Source organism: Palaemon carinicauda, chromosome 34 (genome assembly GCF_036898095.1).
Source record: "Palaemon carinicauda isolate YSFRI2023 chromosome 34, ASM3689809v2, whole genome shotgun sequence".
Classification (NCBI taxonomy): Eukaryota; Metazoa; Arthropoda; class Malacostraca; order Decapoda; family Palaemonidae; genus Palaemon; species Palaemon carinicauda.
The window spans coordinates 66,387,733-66,405,983 of record NC_090758.1 but is presented as its reverse complement, the minus strand read 5'-3'; the positions used below and the strand labels follow the sequence as shown (position 1 = coordinate 66,405,983).

Below are 18,251 nucleotides of genomic sequence, written 5' to 3'. Positions count from 1 at the left end.
ATTGAATTCTCCACTTAATGGCTTCAAACTATTCCCATGGAAACTGCAACATTCACCTCATGTACATCTGTCTTATTCTGAAGATGGATAGTGAGATCTAGTGTACCTAAGGATATTACTCCTGACAGACGTACCACCTTTCAAATTTGGATATCATTAGCAAACATTCAGGGTATTACCCTAAATCAGACAACCCCCTACGACCCTTCTAACATTGGAATGGTTGAATGTTTTCATCGCACCATGTAAGTAGCTGTGATGTCCTGCCGCAAGGATTCATGTTGGTTTAAATGTCTTTCCTGGGTCCTCCTGTGAAAAAGGACCACAACTACGGATGTTTAAACATATGAAATAGTATATGGCAACTCTCTGGTTGCCCCTGTCGATTTTTTCCGTCTAAAACCTCCTCCGACAATCTTTATTGACTATGTCATATTGATGGAAAATCTACTCCATGCCACCAGACTTATAAGACCTAATCTAAGCAAGACATACAAAGAGATCTGCACTCAGCAGCACACATTTTCCTTCGCAGGAACAATAGCAAGCCATTTTTAAATTTTAACACACTGGATTTTGTCACGAGACCTGATGAAATCAATTGTATTTCTCCATGAGTAAAGTTATCATCGTCATCATCTGAACCATCTCTTCTTATACCTTTTGACGCAAAAGGCCATGGTTAGATTTTGCCAATCGTTTATATCTTGAGCTTTTAAATCAGTACTTCTCCATTCATCGAAAACTTAGCGCATCATAGTCCTTAACTATGTAGGTTTGGGTATTCTAACTGTTCTAAACCCTTCAGGAACCCAGTTGAAAGTTTAGTGAACTTACCTCTCTTGAGTAGTGTGTAGAGCATGTTAAAATGACCTCCATCTAACCCTCAACATGATCTCATCCACATTTGGTAATCGAGCAATCTCTCTTATAGTTGGGTTTCTAATCCAGTTATGCCATTTAACTCCCAATATTCTTCTCAGGGCTATGTTCTCAAATCCACAAAACCTGTTGGATATTGTTTCATTTTCATACCACGACTCTTTTCCGTATAGTAACAATGATCTCACTAAACTGAATATAGACGGATTTTTATATGGAATTTCAGGCGATTGGATTTTCAGATTTTACTCAGCCTAGTCATTGTTTGACTTGCATTTTACAATTTTACATCAAACTCAAATTCTAAAGATAATATTGGAGATCATAGTTCCTGAATATTTAAATGATTCCACTTCATTAATCCTTCCTCCTCCCACTGATATTTCCTCTTCAATTGCATATTCCATTCTCATCATCTGTCTTTCTTCTATTTATCTTGAGCCTAACCTTATTCGATATTCCATGCATTCTGATAGGCAAGCTTTGCAAGTCCTGTGGTTTTCTACTAATCAGTACACCGTCATTAGCATACGCCAGTTCTGATAATTTTCTATTAGCAATCTAGTCCAATCCTTCTCCACCATCCCCAACTGTTCTATGCATTACAAAATCCATGAGGAGGATGAAAAACATAAGTGACAACGTATTCCCTTTGTGTACTCCGGTAGCAATAAGTAAAATTCTTCCTAAAGTGATATTAGAATAAGTAAAATCTTATCAAAAGTGATGCTATTTTAAACAAAATTTTGGTATAAAGTGGAAGAGAATGTATGAAATTACCAGTTAAATAGAGTTTCAGTTTACTGTATCCTAATTTTAGTTTTATCAATTGGTTTTTCATGAGGCTACGAACTAATCATAGGTATCTAGGGAGGGGGGATTTAGAGTTGGATTCAATATACAGACACTAAATTCATCAGTTTTCTAATGGGCTGAATACTGAAGTGTTTCCTAGTATCCTTCCTATTATTGTTAGATGAGGCCGGTTATGACCCTGATCCTGTGCTTCCTTATCAAGCACAAATAGAGCATTGAATTGCAATTTTATGAACCGGATGTCTCTGTTCCAATCATATAGCATTCGTATAAAATATTTCCTTCAATAATAAGATTAATTAATTCTAATTGGAAAGAAAAATTATTGAGTTGATAGATTAGTTAGAATTAATGGAATATTATACTCATGAGCGCTAGAAAAATTAATATTTTCCACGTGTACAGATAGATTACATATTATTTTATATCATTCAATTGTGATTCTTTCACTATGTTTATTATAATGTCCAAAAATAAATTTTCTTCTGTTGTTTGGTAAAATTTTCTAATCTGAAGACATTCAATATATGCTGATGACAAAAGTTCCCCAACGAAAAATTTTAGTGGCTTTTATCGTTTATGTCAACAAACTAAGTTGGCAAAATTTGTGTGTTATAGTGTTAGTTGTTGCATAAACCATTTCCTAAATCTTACATTAAACTCTTGGCTATAAGAGACCAACAGCTTTATAATTAGTTGCTGGCTGCAGATGCTCAGGTAGGACTGCTCACCTTTGGTAAAATTTACTATTCAAGGTTTTTTTTTTTCCTTAGCAAAACGTTTATCAAGGATTTTACTGATGACGTATGATTAAGTAATTAAATGGCTGGTATATATTTGACATTATGAAGTATTGGAAATTAACTATGATGTTTATAGTGCTGACAAATAGGAATAAAACTGTAGCCTATTTTGCAAGATATATTTTTTCCTATTGCAGTGAAAGTTCGATTTTTCTTCTAGATTTAACATATTTCCAATAGCGACATCATGTCGGGTCAAAAATGAATATCTCTCATATTGGTTGACTTTGAAAGGTTCCCTAATATTTAAATTGAGAGAGAGAGAGAGAGAGAGAGAGAGAGAGAGAGAGAGAGAGAGAGAGAGAGAGAGAGAGAGAGAGAGAGAGGGGGGGGTGGAGAGAGAGAGAGAGAGAGAGAGAGAGAGAGAGAGAGAGAGAGAGAGAGACTTAACTATTCAGTAAAAGACTTTTCTGCCATTAATACACTCTTTTGATATACAGACGCAAGAAATTATGCGTCATAATTGAATTTTTAAGGGATAGACTGCAAATGGTGTTTTTTGGTGGGCAACAAAATGAGTATGGGAACATGAAATCTGGTGTTCCACCAAGTATTTTTCTTGGCCCATTACTTTTCATACTATGAACAAATGAGTTGTGATTTGATATAGAAACAGAGCTCGCTCATGCAAATGACGATACCTCCCTTACCTCAATCGTATATCCTGAATGTAGATCTGGTGATGCTGAATACCTTAATAGAGATCTAGCTAAAATTAGTATATGTCGCAGATTATGGGACATGAAGATGAACCCTTACCAAAATCAAAGAATGATCGGAATTAAGACGAGGACAGAGGATCCTCATCCTCCAGGTCTTTACTTTACTTTGATTGCTGCTTTTCCGGTCCCGTACAGTAGGGGAACCCCACTCTCTACAAGACCTCCACTGTCGTTTTACCTTGTTCGTTCAAAGTATTTATCTTTTCAAGTCACATATTGTTCATTTACTGTTAAATTGTCACTGCCAAAAGACTCATGAAATAAGAAAGTCTTCAGTTTCCTCTTGAAAGCCTTAATGTGTTCAATCATTCAAATTTATTGGCTGCGCAATATGTAGCAATTCTCTTAAGTAATTTGGACGACTAGTTCTGATAACTTGGTGGGTTATTGTATATATTTTAAATTCAATTCTCGCTTTAATCGGCAGCCAGTATAAATTGATTATTATAGGAGTGATTTTTTTTTCTAGGTGGGATACCTTTTATCAGTTTTGCTCCTCTGTTTATTATGTTTTGTAATTTCTTAAGTTTGGACTTTTGGTATATTGTAGTAGATAGAGTTGCACTAGTCAATCCTGGTAATAACACAGTTTATCACAAGTTTCTTAACAGAATTTTCGTCCAGGAACTTTTTTTTTAAACGCAATATTTCTTAGATGATAACCAGCATTTTTTATTACATTATTTATTTGGGCATTTAGAGACAGGTTACAGTCAAGAAATAAACCTAGATCTCGAACTTTACTAGATATCGGCACCGATTCATTATTTATGTTCATTTGAATATCACCTAAGTTTCTCACACTGTTTCTCTTGCCCACCACCATGAATTCAGTTTTGTTCTCATTTAATTTTAGTTGTTTAAATGTCATTCATTCTCTAACACTATCAAGGATTCGTTTTATAGTTTCAGTGGTGTCATGTATATCATTTATGGAGAAGTAAAATTGTGTGTCATCTGCAAATAGTTTAAGTTTCACGCCATGCCTTTGTAGCATTTTCGAGAGACCAATAGTATAGGCGCAGAATAAGATTGGGCCAAGTACACTCCCCTGGGGTACCCCTCTGTTTCAGGGTTCATATGATGAATAAGAGTTTCCAATTTGTACACAGTAATTTCTACCAACTAAGTAGTCTTTTAGATATTCGAAAGCATGATCTTCAACGCCGATGGACCGTAGATCATTTAGTAGCAGTTCATGCACAACTGTACCAAAAGCAGTACTGAGATCGAGCAATTAATTAAAATACCACATTCATTTTCATCCATCATTTCTAGCATATCATTTACAACAGAGCAGATGGCCGTCTCCGTAGAGTATAGTTTTCCGTAAGCAGATTGGTTGTCAGGCAAAGCTATTTCTTCTAAGTGGATGACTAGTTGTTCAAGAATTACATATTCAAGCACTTTTGAGACAAAGGATAGATTTGAAATAGGACTATATGAGCTTCATTCCGGGTAGTCCAGAGCATTTTTCAGAACTGGTGGGACTATAGCCATTTTCTCAGATTTAGGAAACTTACATTCATCAATGCTATTCTCGATATTATTTCGGTTAGACTAGTAAAGTCTTTCTCTCCAATTACTTCAGATATTGTCATAGGATCGATCGCGCAGTTTGTTTTCTTTGCTCTCTTTTTAATTCTGATGTCATCTTGTGTTATGTTGTTAAATCGTATTAATTTGGTCTGTGTCCCTGGTGTATCATTAATCTGATGTTAAGTATTTACAAATGATCTGGTTATGTTTTCAATTTTGTTTTTGAAGAATAATAGAAAATTATTTGCAAGTTCCTGGTCACTGCATCCATCAGGTAGCTTCTTTGCTTTTACATTTCCCATTATACCATTCAGGAGACGATATAAATTATTTATGTCTGTTGCTGCTTCGAGGATCTTTCTCATATAGTATTCACTTTTTTTCCTTCTTAGTAGGTAGTTATATTGACGCGCAGCTGTTTTGTATTCTACCCAAGTACTTTCAGTTTTTAACCTACTCCACTTTCTTTCTTTTCGTCTTTTTTCGTCTTTTTTCCAAAGACTCTCCATCAAACCAAGGAGATTGGTCTTTTACGGTTATAGTCCTTTCCATCGGTGGGCATATTCACTTTTACTCACTTTATTGTAAGTGGTCATAAGACAGTTAGCACACTTAGGCTACTATGAGATTCAAGGCCTCTGTAACACGGTTTTTTTGGACTTTGCTCCTTATCAAAGCATCGGATGTAGCTGCAAGTTGACATATGCATATTTTACAACCACACACAAATTTTATGAGCATTATCAACAACCTAAACCCGATAGTTTTAATTTTTATAGAGTAAAAATTATCTAGCCGACGCCATGGCCAGTGATAACGAGCCAATAGTCGAAAACATTCATTACGTAAGCAATGTAAACACCTTTTGACAAAATTTTGACCCGCCCATCCACCAGACACCCATTCACCATGTTCCATCGACTCTGAAACCCACAAAAGTCAAGAATGGCTAACAGGATTTGGAATTGCCCCTGTGGTTGCAAAACTGTATTTGTCTTACGACTTGCAACTTTATACAGTCAAGAGAAAGCCCGTGGCCATATTTACTATAGCCTGAATAAGTAATTATTCAGTTTCTAGTTTAAATCCAATGTTTATGGTCTGATTTGTATTTAGCGTAACATGATTATAATACTTGTAATGTCATTCAGGCTTTTCAACATTTCCATTAACTACTCACTATGCCACCAAGAGAGAAAGAAAGAGAGAGATTGTATGTAAACAGTCTTTATATAACTATTTTTGTTGAAATAAGAATTTTGTACCAAAATCTCTATCAGACCAACGGATCATCAGATATAACTTTTTTTCTTCTTCTTAGGCCGTACGACCGTGTTGGCTATGTTTTGGGCATGACTGCAGGTGCAGTGAGAGTCACCGTCAACCGTGCCTCCAGTTCCGTTCCTTCACCATCGTCAGAATCACAAGTGCCGCCTGTCTTTGATAACTTTACGATTGGTGCCATTCGTCGCTGTATCCACAGAAAGTTTGCCGAAAAGGAACATTTTACTGTTGGTTCCTTGGCAAATGACCTCAAAACAGCTGGCATTATTCCGGAAATGACATCATGGGCTTCAGTACTTTGACTCTTGCATTCTATGGAATTCAAGTATAAAACTTCCCAACGTAAGATGTATGTAAGGAAGGAATCTCTGGAAATTGTATGCCGCCGGATAACTGCTCTCCGTGATATACGACGCCAGCGGGAGGAGGGGAGAGTGGTCGTTTACGTAGATGAAACCTGGTTCATGACGAGGATGGCCCACAACAGGGAATGGGCAGACACTACGCAGGATATCACCAGCCCCACTTAGAGTCGCCAGGTTCCTCCTGGAGAAGGTGAGCATTTTTTGGTAGAGGCAGCTTGCACGAATTAGGGCTTTATAGATGGTTCATACCTGTGCTACCTGGCCAAGACTAATCAGGGAGACTACCGTGGCGAGATGAATGCAAAGTTGTTCAAACAGTGGCTAACGACGCAACTTCTGCCATCCCTTCCCGAGCCATCTGTACTTGTGCTTGATAATGCACCATATCATAGCACACTGCTCGAGGAGAGTCGATGCCCCACATCAGCAACAAAAAAGGCAGATCTCGTCAGGTAATTATAATGACATCCTATATATATATATATATATATATATATATATATATATATATATATATATATATATATATATATATATATATATATATATATATATATATATATATATATATATATATATATATATATATATATATATATATATATATATATATATATATATATATATATATATATATATATATATATATATATATATATATATATATATATATATATATATATATAACGGATTTTGAGCGAAGCGAAAAATCTATTTTCGGGTGAGATGGCCATGTCGTCCTGATGGAAGTTCCTATAGGGTAGCTTCCTAGGGTATATTACAACTACGGCGATATTCCCAGAGAATTTACCTTAAGGTACCAGAATTCTAACTCCTGGAGCGAGTATCCCTCGTGAAAGGGATATCGCGACATATCAGAGGACGTATTCTTAACACGCCACATGGCAATCTGCATCCTGGACAGAGATTTCGTCTCGTAGGAGGGATTGGCAAGAAACGAATTCGGGAAAGAAAAAGGGGAGCCGCTCCCAAGGCTTCCTTATCCTCCGATTCGTATGAGTGCCTGGCGCCAATCCTGGCGCCATCTGTATTCCTTGTAGCGTACACGAGGTGCTACAGATACTGTATGTAGGGAGGGGTCCTACAGCCCTTTCTTAGAAAGGCAAGGGCGGGTCCATCAGGACGACATGGCCATCTCACCCAAAAATAGATTTTTCGCTTCGCTCAAAATCCGTTTTTTGGGCTCAAGCCATGTCGTCCTGATGGAAGTGTACCAGAGCATTACTGTATCTGTGGATTCTCAGAACGTGCCGTACTCCCCGGAGGTAATTTTTCCCCGGTCGACTAGACCTAGAGACCTAAGATGTTACCGTTATACATCTTTTCAACTAACTATAAACTATGTTAGAGCTTCCTGCCCCCTACAGGGAAGAGTCCTACTAGACTCTGGAAAAGTCTCGAAGAGTACATATACCTATGTATGAATACCAGGCAAGCTAATATAGTGGTCTCGCCCTATATTAAGTAAAGCATAGTTTGTAAAGAACCACTGCGTCAATATATATTGACCAGTAATCCGCACAATACTTGTATTGGACAAAGGTTTATATCCGCATAGGAAGAAACTAATAAAACCGCCCTCGTCCCTTTATGGGACGGAGTCCTCCCAATAGGGGACTACATAAACCAATGCAACATAGCTTGCATAACAGAACAATTCTATTAGAATTACCCCAGATAAGGTACATAGAATAAATGCTCAATTATACTAATAAATTGACACAGGTGAAAGAGACGCAAGGTTCTCAAGAACAAGTTTATTGACAGACAATAAATAGACAGGTTAACAGCAATTACATATATATATATATAAAAAGAGGATAACCCAAAACTTTAAGCATAAGTATGATAGTAAACAGAACTTGTTTATCTGAAAGAAAAAACATCCAATGCCACTTTTTTTTAGATACCGAGGTATCAAGTCATAAAAGTCTGTATTACAAATCAATCACATTAGCGTTAGAAACGCTCGGCACACATGTCTGCACTTATGCTAGGTTCACCTTTGAAAAAGGAACAGTCTATGTGGGCACTCGGTGCCCTCATTTAGTTTGTAGTACAGTATGTACCTACACACTCACCCTGGACTTAATCGTCCCAATTAAGACCACTGTTCCTCGCAGAGTTAAACAGTAGGGTTAACTACGCAAGCCACTGCTACCACAGATCTCTTTAGTTCCTCTACTTGCTTCGCATAGTGGCGAAAGAACACTCTGGAAGACTTCCAGCCCGTGTATAAACGGAGATGTTCAAAATCCATACAATTAAAGAAATTTAGGGATGAGGCAACTTTCCTCGGATCGTGACCTGCGGGTGTACTGTCAGGATCCGCTCTGCGAATAAAATATGTGATTTTCGCTCTGAGTTGATTCAGAGATAAATTTGAGCCTGATGTTTCTCCCCTGAATAGTTGACCACCCTTGAAGTCTGAAGTTCTACGAAGATAGACCTTTAGGCATTCTACTGGACATAGAGATGCATCTTCTTTCAGAGGGCAGATTCTCCAGGGACCCCACCTGTTGGTGGGTAACTCATTCTTGGCGAGAAACGTAGGACCCGGAAACAGGTTCAGTTCCCCCCCATCCAGGAACTGAACACGACCTGCCTCTCTCGAGAGGGCTACGATCTCACTAACCCTGGCCCCGGACGCGAGTGCAAATAGGAAAATAACTTTCTGTGTCAAATCCTTTAACGCACATTCTTCATTGCTCAACAGGGAGGCGAAATGAAGAACTTTGTCTAAAGACCATGAGATGGGCTTTGGAGGTGCTGAAGGTCTGAGCCTTTATTAAAGATCTCGTTACCTAGGTCGATCTGGAAGGCAAATAAAATGGGTCTCATCAAAGCAGATTTACACACTGAAATCGTGTTAGCTGCCAACCCTTGACCATGGAGGTGGATGAAGAAAGATAAGCAGAAGTCTGTTGAGATCTCCTGCGGATTCTTTGCCTTTACAAAGGCCACCCATTTTCTCTAAGATGACTCATATTGCCTTCTAGTCGATTTGCACTTATATTCCTCTAGGAAGTCTATGCTGGCTTTCGAAATCCCGAAACGCTTTCTCACCGCAAGGGCGAGAAAATCATGAGCTGCAGGGTCCGGGTTTTCTGTAATGAAGCGCAGACAGTCGACTTCTGGACTCGCTGGGTCAGAACTGGATGTGGTAGCGGCACAAACTTCAGCTGTAGTTCCAACGCCAAGGGGAACCACATGCTGTTCGGCCACTTGTGGGCCACTATTGCCGCTACCCCTTGAAGGATCTCAGTTTGTTGAGGACCCTCAACAGAAGGTTGTGAGGAGGGAACAGATAAATCTTGGACCACCTGTTCCAGTCGAGGGACATCGCGTCCACTGCTTCCGCTAAGGGGTCCTCGTACGGGGACACGTACAGGGGCAACTTCTTGTTGTCTTTCGTCGCAAAGAGGTCTATCTGCAGTTCTAGGACTTGATTCAGAATGAAGGAGAATGATCCTGCGTCTAAGGACCATTCCGACTCTATCGGTGTGAACCTGGATAGAGCGTCCGCTGTCACGTTGCGGACTCCTTGAAGGTGAACTGCCGACAGGTACCACTTCTTCTTTTCCGCCAATCGGAAAATGGCTAACATCACCTGGTTGAGAGGTGGTGACCTCGACCCTTGTCGATTCAAGCATCTCACAACCACCTCGCTGTCCATCACCAATCTTATGTGGATCGAGTGACGCGGGGAGACTTTCTTTAAGGTAAGGAGCACTGCCATAGCTTCTAGAAAGTTTATGTGAAAGGTCCTGAATAGCTTGGACCAAGTCCCCTGGACTTTTTTCCGATGAGAGTGACCTCCCCATCCCTCCTTTGAGGCGTCTGAGTGAATCGTCATCGACGGGGGAGGTGGCTGAAGAAGAACAGACTTCTTTAGATATCTGGCTTGGGACCAAGGCCTGAGAAGAGTACGTAGCCGAGGCGGCACTGGTCTTCTCAGATCTCTTCGCGCGTTTGATGCATACCTTCTCCAAACTCCGGTTGCATCCTTTAGCTGTGCTCTTAGCACTGGGTCTGTCACCGAAGCAAACTGGAGAGAGCCTAGTACCCTCTCCTGTTCGCGTCTTGATATCCTTTCGAAATCTAGAAGTCTCTTGACAGAGCCCGCTATCTCCTTCCTTTTCTTCGTCGGGATGGAGAAACAGTGTGACAAAAGGTCCCAGTGGATTCCCAGCCACTGGAACTTTTGGGATAGAGAAAGTCGAGACTTTTTTCTGTTGATCTTGAAGCCTAGGTACTCTAGGAACTGGATCACCTGACTGGAAGCTTGCAAGCATTCGGTCTCGGATGCTGCCCACACCAGCCAGTCGTCCAGGTAGGCTACTACCTGAATTCCCTTTAGGCGTAATTGTTTGAGAGCTGCGCTCGCAAGCTTCGTGAAAATCCTTGGGGCATTGTTTAGCCCGAATGGCATGGCTCTGAAGGCGTATAGTCTCCGTTGTAGCCTGAACCCTAGGTAGGGGGAGAGTCGACGACTGATTGGGATGTGCCCATAGGCGTCTGACAAGTCTATAGAGACTGAGTATGCCCTCTTGGGCAGTAAGGTCCTTATGTGTTGCAGTGTTAGCATTTTGAATTTGCAATTCACTATGAACTTGTTGAGTGGCGACAAGTCCAGAATGACTCTGAGCTTTTCCGAGTCTTTCTTGGGAACACAAAACAGCCTCCCTTGGAATTTGATGGACTTCACCATTCGGATCACCTTTTTCTCCAACAGTTCTTGAACGTACTCCTCCAGAACGGGGGTGGAGTGTTGGAAAAACCGAAGGCACGGGGGTGGAGTGCTGTACCAGCTCCAGCCCAGTCCATTCTTGATTAGGCTTTGGGCCCAGGGATCGAAGGTCCAACGATCCCAAAATTTCATCAGTCTCCCTCCTACCGGTATCATTTCACTTGGAGTGCCGTCCTGAGGTCTTGCCTCCCTGACCACGACCACCTCTGGATCCCCTTCCCCTTGAGGGGCGCCTAGACGAGCCTCTGGCTGCTCCTCTAGGCTTTGCTCGAAAGGAAGAAGACTGTCCTTCGAACGTTGGGGTGAATGCCGTGGACTGACCTGGCACAGCCTGGGGTACCCACTGAAAAGTGGTCGGGGTTTGCGCCACGATCTGGGGCACTGGAGGCAATGGTAATTGCAGTTGCTGTTGCTGTCTAAATGGCTTGGCTGGCCGAGACGGTAGCCTAGTCCTCATATTCTTCCTCTTTGGTTGAGGACCCTCATCCGGGGAAGACTTTCTTTTGATAGCCAGGCCCCACTTCTGGAGAAGGTTTCTATTCTCCACGGCGGCCTTATCAACAACTTCTTTGACCACATCGGTAGGGAAAAGGTCTTTTCCCCAAATGTTGGAGGAGATTAACTTCCTTGGCTCGTGCCTCACCGTAGCCCCGGTTAACACGAACTCCCTACAAGCTCTCCTTGCCTTGACGAAGCTATAAAGGTCCTTCGTCACTGTGGCTAGGTGAGACTTAGCCACCACCATGAACATTTCATGGACCTTGGGGTCACTTGCCATCGTCTCAAGAGTAGTCTGATGAGACATTGAGGCAGCCAGTCTTTCTTTTGTCTCGCTTCGTAAAAGAGAGTCGGACAGCAGTCCTCGCCGAATTGCCGTCCGGCAATATCAGCCTCCAACTTTCCCACTGAGAACGTCAGATGGACATCCTTCCAGTCTTTGTGGTCCATAGGCAGGGCCAGCGACAAGGGTTTACACTCCTCCAGGGAGGGGCAAGGCTTGCCGGCCTCGACTGCCTTTAGGACAGCCGCAAACCCTTTCTGTAAAAAGGGGAAGGCTCTAACAGGAGAGGACACAAAGGAAGGGAGCTTCTTGCTCAATGCAGCTACCTTCGAGTTAGAGAAGCCCCTCTCCTTCATCGAGGATGAAAGTAGGGCTTGAGCCTTAGCGTGGTCCATAATTATGACCTCCTTCGGCTCTGTCTCCTCCCTTGAAGCTGGTTCTTTTCTCAGCCGGACATAGCAGTCCGGATATGATGCCTTGCTGGGCCAGAATTCCACCTCCTCTAGGGGAACTGAACCCAGCTTATCCGAGATGACGATCTTTCCAGTCGTCATCGGCATGTGCTCAGCATACCTCCATGGGTTAGCATCTGAGCATAAGGGAAGGTCTTTCACATTGAGCCTTTTCCGGGGCCCATGTGATTCTGCCAGGGACTGCATCCGCAGTTCCATAGCAGCCGCCTTCTCCTGATTCTCCTTCTGCATTTGTTGGATCATTCCAACAATCGAAGAGAGGGCCTGTCCCAGTTCTACTGGGAGACCGGCCGATGTTGAGGGAATAGGCTCCGGAATCTGAACCGGAGTAGCCGACACCTCGTCGACCTCATCCTCTACGACGTCCGGGGTTTGAACTTCATTCTGACCTTCTGCCAGGAGGTCTTGTTTCAAACGCTCGTCCACGTCAGACATCCTGTCATCTAACTGGATGTCTTGCATCGCGACCGCGACTTCAACGTCCACCTGGACCTGATCTTGGGGGATCTCCTCTTGAGGCTGGGGAATCACTGCATCAGCTGATGCCTTGGGAAAAAGATACGCCCTCATCTTCTCACTTGGAAGATAAGGGCCAGAGGTGTTCTTTTGGAAGCCCCTTACCCAGGTACGAAGCTTCTCCCTTGCTATATCCCTTGATTCCGCCGTCCTAGGGGAATCAAAAGCCTCAGTAATCAGGTTAGTGCATACAGTACATACCTGAGGGTCCCAATACTGGAGATCATCCTTGGAGACAGCGCATGCTGCGTGTCTCCTACAACACTCATGTCCGCAGAGGTACTTTCTGCGGACGTTGCAGAAAACATTTCCGCACTTCGGAGGGTCCTCCTGTAAAGAGAAGAAATTTCCATGAGTATCAAGTGAACTATGTATCACTGGATATGCATAGTATAGCATAACAATTCATAAAGGAAAGACACACACTTGTGTTTCCCTCACAACCCATTGCTGCAGCCTTCCAGATAATAAAATCAAATGGTTAATCTCTTCTAGAGTAACCAATGCAAGGTTTCCAGAGGAAACAGGTGGAGCTCACACCTAAGCAATGATTTTAAAATCCTGGATAATTGACAGGAAAGAACTCACTTTCCTATCTGTAGGGCAACAGCAAAGGGATGTGCAAGAAAACACAATAGTGTTAGAACACACAGTGCTGTACCAAAACCCTTACCATAGTTTACTTCTTACTGTATATGTTATACTGAAGAATACTAGTACAGTATAGGGGGATACGTGCCGGCCGGCACACCATAACTAGCTTTAAAGTATAATACTTAACAGCTATAAGGCGGCAGCACTCTGGTTCAAATGCATGTGCCAGCCGGCAGCAACTGCCGGCCGGCCACAGTCAATGTCGGCCGGCAATGGCTGCCAGCCGGGAACTACACAAGGTAGTACCCAGCTGCCGGCCACACTCTTGGTGACCGGCAGACAAGGGCTGACATAAGCCGGCCGGCAAAGGTACAAGACCGATGCCAGCCGGCAGCAAAAGAACCAGAGGACTACACCTGCCCGGCTGCCGGCCTCATAGGCCGGCAGCCGGGCCGGGTACAGCACTAGAAGAAAAATAGAATGGATGCCGGGATAAGAGTGTACACAACCTCCAAGCCCGGCAATCCGAAAGAGTGCATATAAGGAAGGGGAGAATCTAATTCAGGCTTCCTGACCAATGCCGTCTGGCTCTCAGGCAGGCATGGATGAGGGACCAAGAGAGGTCCGGGCAGCACACAAAAATATAAGACCCTTGCCGGCCGGCAGCTCTGCCGGCCGGCAAGGGGCTGAGTCAATTCCACATCGTAACCTATACTAGGTCCAGATGTAGAACGACGTACAGTACAGTAATGGCTAGGCCATTACGGAGAAAGAGGGGGAAGGGACAAGAGGGTCCTACCAACCTTGCTTTAGTGACAGATCACCCGCAGCCAAGAAACTTATCTTAGCCTAAGGGAGATCTAAGGGGGAAGGCCAGCAATACTTGCCAGCTCCCAGAGCACCAAAGCAAGGAAGGTGTTGCTACTCCCAGGGAAAGAAACTTATCTTCCCCCGAGAACAGCAACAAGGACTAGTCTGGTAGATCACAAAAGAAGGAATCATATCCACAGAAACCTTCGGTAGTGACCTAAGGGGGCTAAGCTCCCTTTGTCTGTGTCAGGTCAGCGAGGGGGACTCTGCCCCAAGCCAGACAAACACAGACTCAGACTAAAAAAAAAAAACTCTGTTGTTCTGTCCCTCTTTGAACCATACTACAGGAACAGGAAGGTACAGTAACACCGAAGTATAGTTTTATCGAAAATAAATTCGGAAAAAAACACTTAGGGATAAGCCCAAGGCTTAAACAGAGGGAAAGGGATTGCATACCTTCTCCGAAGAAAAGAAAGCAACTGGGGAGTATGATAAAGTATACTAAGGCTCCATAAGCAACTAGCCTAGGCACCAAGAGAATCGATTACCTAAATAACCGAAACTCACTCGTATACTATCTTGGAAATATTCCACACAGTCTTAAATGTATAAAACATAGCCTAAAGCTTCAATAAAATTTTTATTACACTCGGAAAAACCAAAATCATGCATGAAGTACTAGGACCAAACGACTAGGCTACATGGCCTAGCGTAGGCCAGAATGGCGAATACTTCGCCAAATACTAAGCACGAAAGGAAATCCTATGTAATGCTAAATAGCTAAAATTTATTAAAGCAAAACAACCAGGAATGTCGCTCTGACTAACTAAACTTATACCTAGCGAGCGACAGCGTCCAGGACGCCTCTGGTAGGCTACGGCTCTTGTATCAAAGATTAATCCTATTAATCCCTCAAAAATTTACCAAGAGCCTACATTTATACATAAAAGACATTATACTCAACTTATCAGAGGCCGACGAAGACGGAGAAGCCATGAAAAAGTAGAATAAATCCAAGATTTGCGAGAAACACAGGAAAAAACACCGAGTTGTTAAGCTACGCAAAAAGGAATACAGATGGCGCCAGGATTGGCGCCAGGCACGCATACGAATCGGAGGATAAGGAAGCCTTGGGAGCGGCTCCCCTTTTTCTTTCCCGAATTCGTTTCATGCCAATCCCTCCTACGAGACGATATCTCTGTCCAGGATGCAGATTGCCATGTGGCGTGTCAAGAATACGTCCTCTGATATGTCGCGATATCCCTTTCATGAGGGATACTCGCTCCAGGAGTTAGAATTCTGGTACCTTAAGGTAAATTCTCTGGGAATATCGCCGTAGTTGTAATATACCCTAGGAAGCTACCCTATAGGAACTTCCATCAGGACGAAATGGCTTGAGCCCAATATATATATATATATATATATATATATATATATATATATATATATATATATATATATATATATATATATATATATATATATATATATATATATATATATATATATATATATATATATATATATATATATATATATATATATACTTGATATATGTATATATATATATATATATATATATATATATATATATATATATATATATATATATATATATATATATATATATATATACATATATATATATATATATATTTATATATATATATATATAATATTTATATATATATATATATATATATATATATATATATATATATATATATATATATATATATATATATATATGTAGGTATATATATGTATATATATATATATATATATATATATATATATATATATATATATATATATATATATATATATATATATATATAGGTATATATATGTATATATATACATATATATGTATATATATATACATATATATGTATATATATACATATATATATGTATATATATACATGTATATATATGTATATAAATACATGTATATATATGTATATAAATACATGTATATATATGTATATAAATACATATATATATATATATATATATATATATATATATATATATAAATACATGTATATATGTATATAAATACACATATATATATGTATATAAATATATATATATATATATATATATATATATATATATATATATATATATATATATTGGTATATAAATACATGTATATATATGTATATAAATACATATATATATATATATATATATATATATATTATATATATATATATATGTATATATATGTATATAAATGCATATATATATATATATATATATATATATATATATATATATATATATATATATATATATATATATATATATATATATGTATATAAATACATGTATATATATATATACTATATATATATATATATATATATATATATATATATATAATACATGTATATATATATATATATATGTATATATATATATATATATGTATATATATATACATGTATATATATATATATATATATATATATATATATATATAAATATACATATATATAGATATATTTATATATATATATATATATATATATATATATATATATATATATATATATATATATACATATATATATATATATATATATATATATATATATATATATATATATGTATATATATACATGTATTTATACGTATTTATATATATATATATATATATATATATATATATATATATATATATATATATATATATGTATATATATATAAATTGTTCGAAGAGTCAATTAACCTAATTTAATGGGAACTTGATCAAATTGTACTTTATTGCTTGTACTGCATGTAACAATTTATGATCTTTATGATTCATCTTTAAGGTATTAATGTTCTATTATGTTCTCTCGTCAGGTGGCTAGAACAGCGCAGGATATCGTTCCGACCTTCTGCCACACGCTCGGAGCTGCTGCTTATTTGCCAAAAGAATCGGCCGGAGCGAAGGTATGAGATTGACAACAACATCCATGAATGGGGCCATGAGGTTGTGCGTTTGCCCCCGCTCACCCCGAGCTCAATGCAATTGAACGGGTGTGGGGGTTCATGAAGAGACACGTACGTTCGTCCCTCCGTCGATTTACTCGATCCGACCTGCAGGACAGGTTGGAGGAAGCCAGGCTTTCTGTTACTCCAGAAGTGTGGGCAGGAGCAGTTCGACAATCCCGTCATTTCGAAGAGGAGTATTGGGAGTCGGACAATATCCGAGAGACAGTAGAACCAGTCATCATTAGCCTGGCCAGTGACGATGAGGACGGGGAAGATGATCTTTTCCTCGAGAGTGATGATGACGGCATTTTGCAAATAAATCAGGAATAGTTTTAGGAGTTTTATTTGTACATCTAATGGGAATTTATAGAAGTAAAGTGAACGTAATTCATTTATCCTTTAAAATAACTATTACATGTAGCAAAACTAATAGTAGTAAAGATGATAATGTAATGAAGGAATGATACCATACTTTATCTTTAGCTTCAACATCGGCAATAACATACCCAGTTGCCATAATTTGTCAGCTTAATGAAATAACCTATCATCTAATGTTAGACTTAATTTCTGATGAGGCCATGGCTTATTGCACAGTGAAAAATCATGACAAAGACTTTATGAATGGGGGAACAATACATAAATGTGGTTGGGGTATCTGTGCTAGCGTAGTAATACTACTGTAGCAGTAGTGCCACAACAGTAGTGTACATGAATTAAACATTTAGGCCAACTGCTGGGATCCTTGAGGATCATTTAGCATTTCTTACAATTACTCGAGAAATGAGTTTTTATAGCCAGAACTTAAATTTGCTGATCCAACAATGCCCATGATAGCCTTCAGTGTTATCCTGAATTATAACGAGGCCAAAGTGGGTGGAGCCTCATGAAGTCATCATTCTGATGATAA

The 18,251-nt window shown here is 39.7% G+C and overlaps 1 pseudogene; it reads left to right on the top strand.

Moving 5' to 3' along the window:
* Positions 1-17,674, top strand: part of LOC137627001 (uncharacterized) — an 18,683-nt pseudogene extending 1,009 nt beyond the window's left edge.
* Positions 17,675-18,251: the final 577 nt, after the last annotated feature.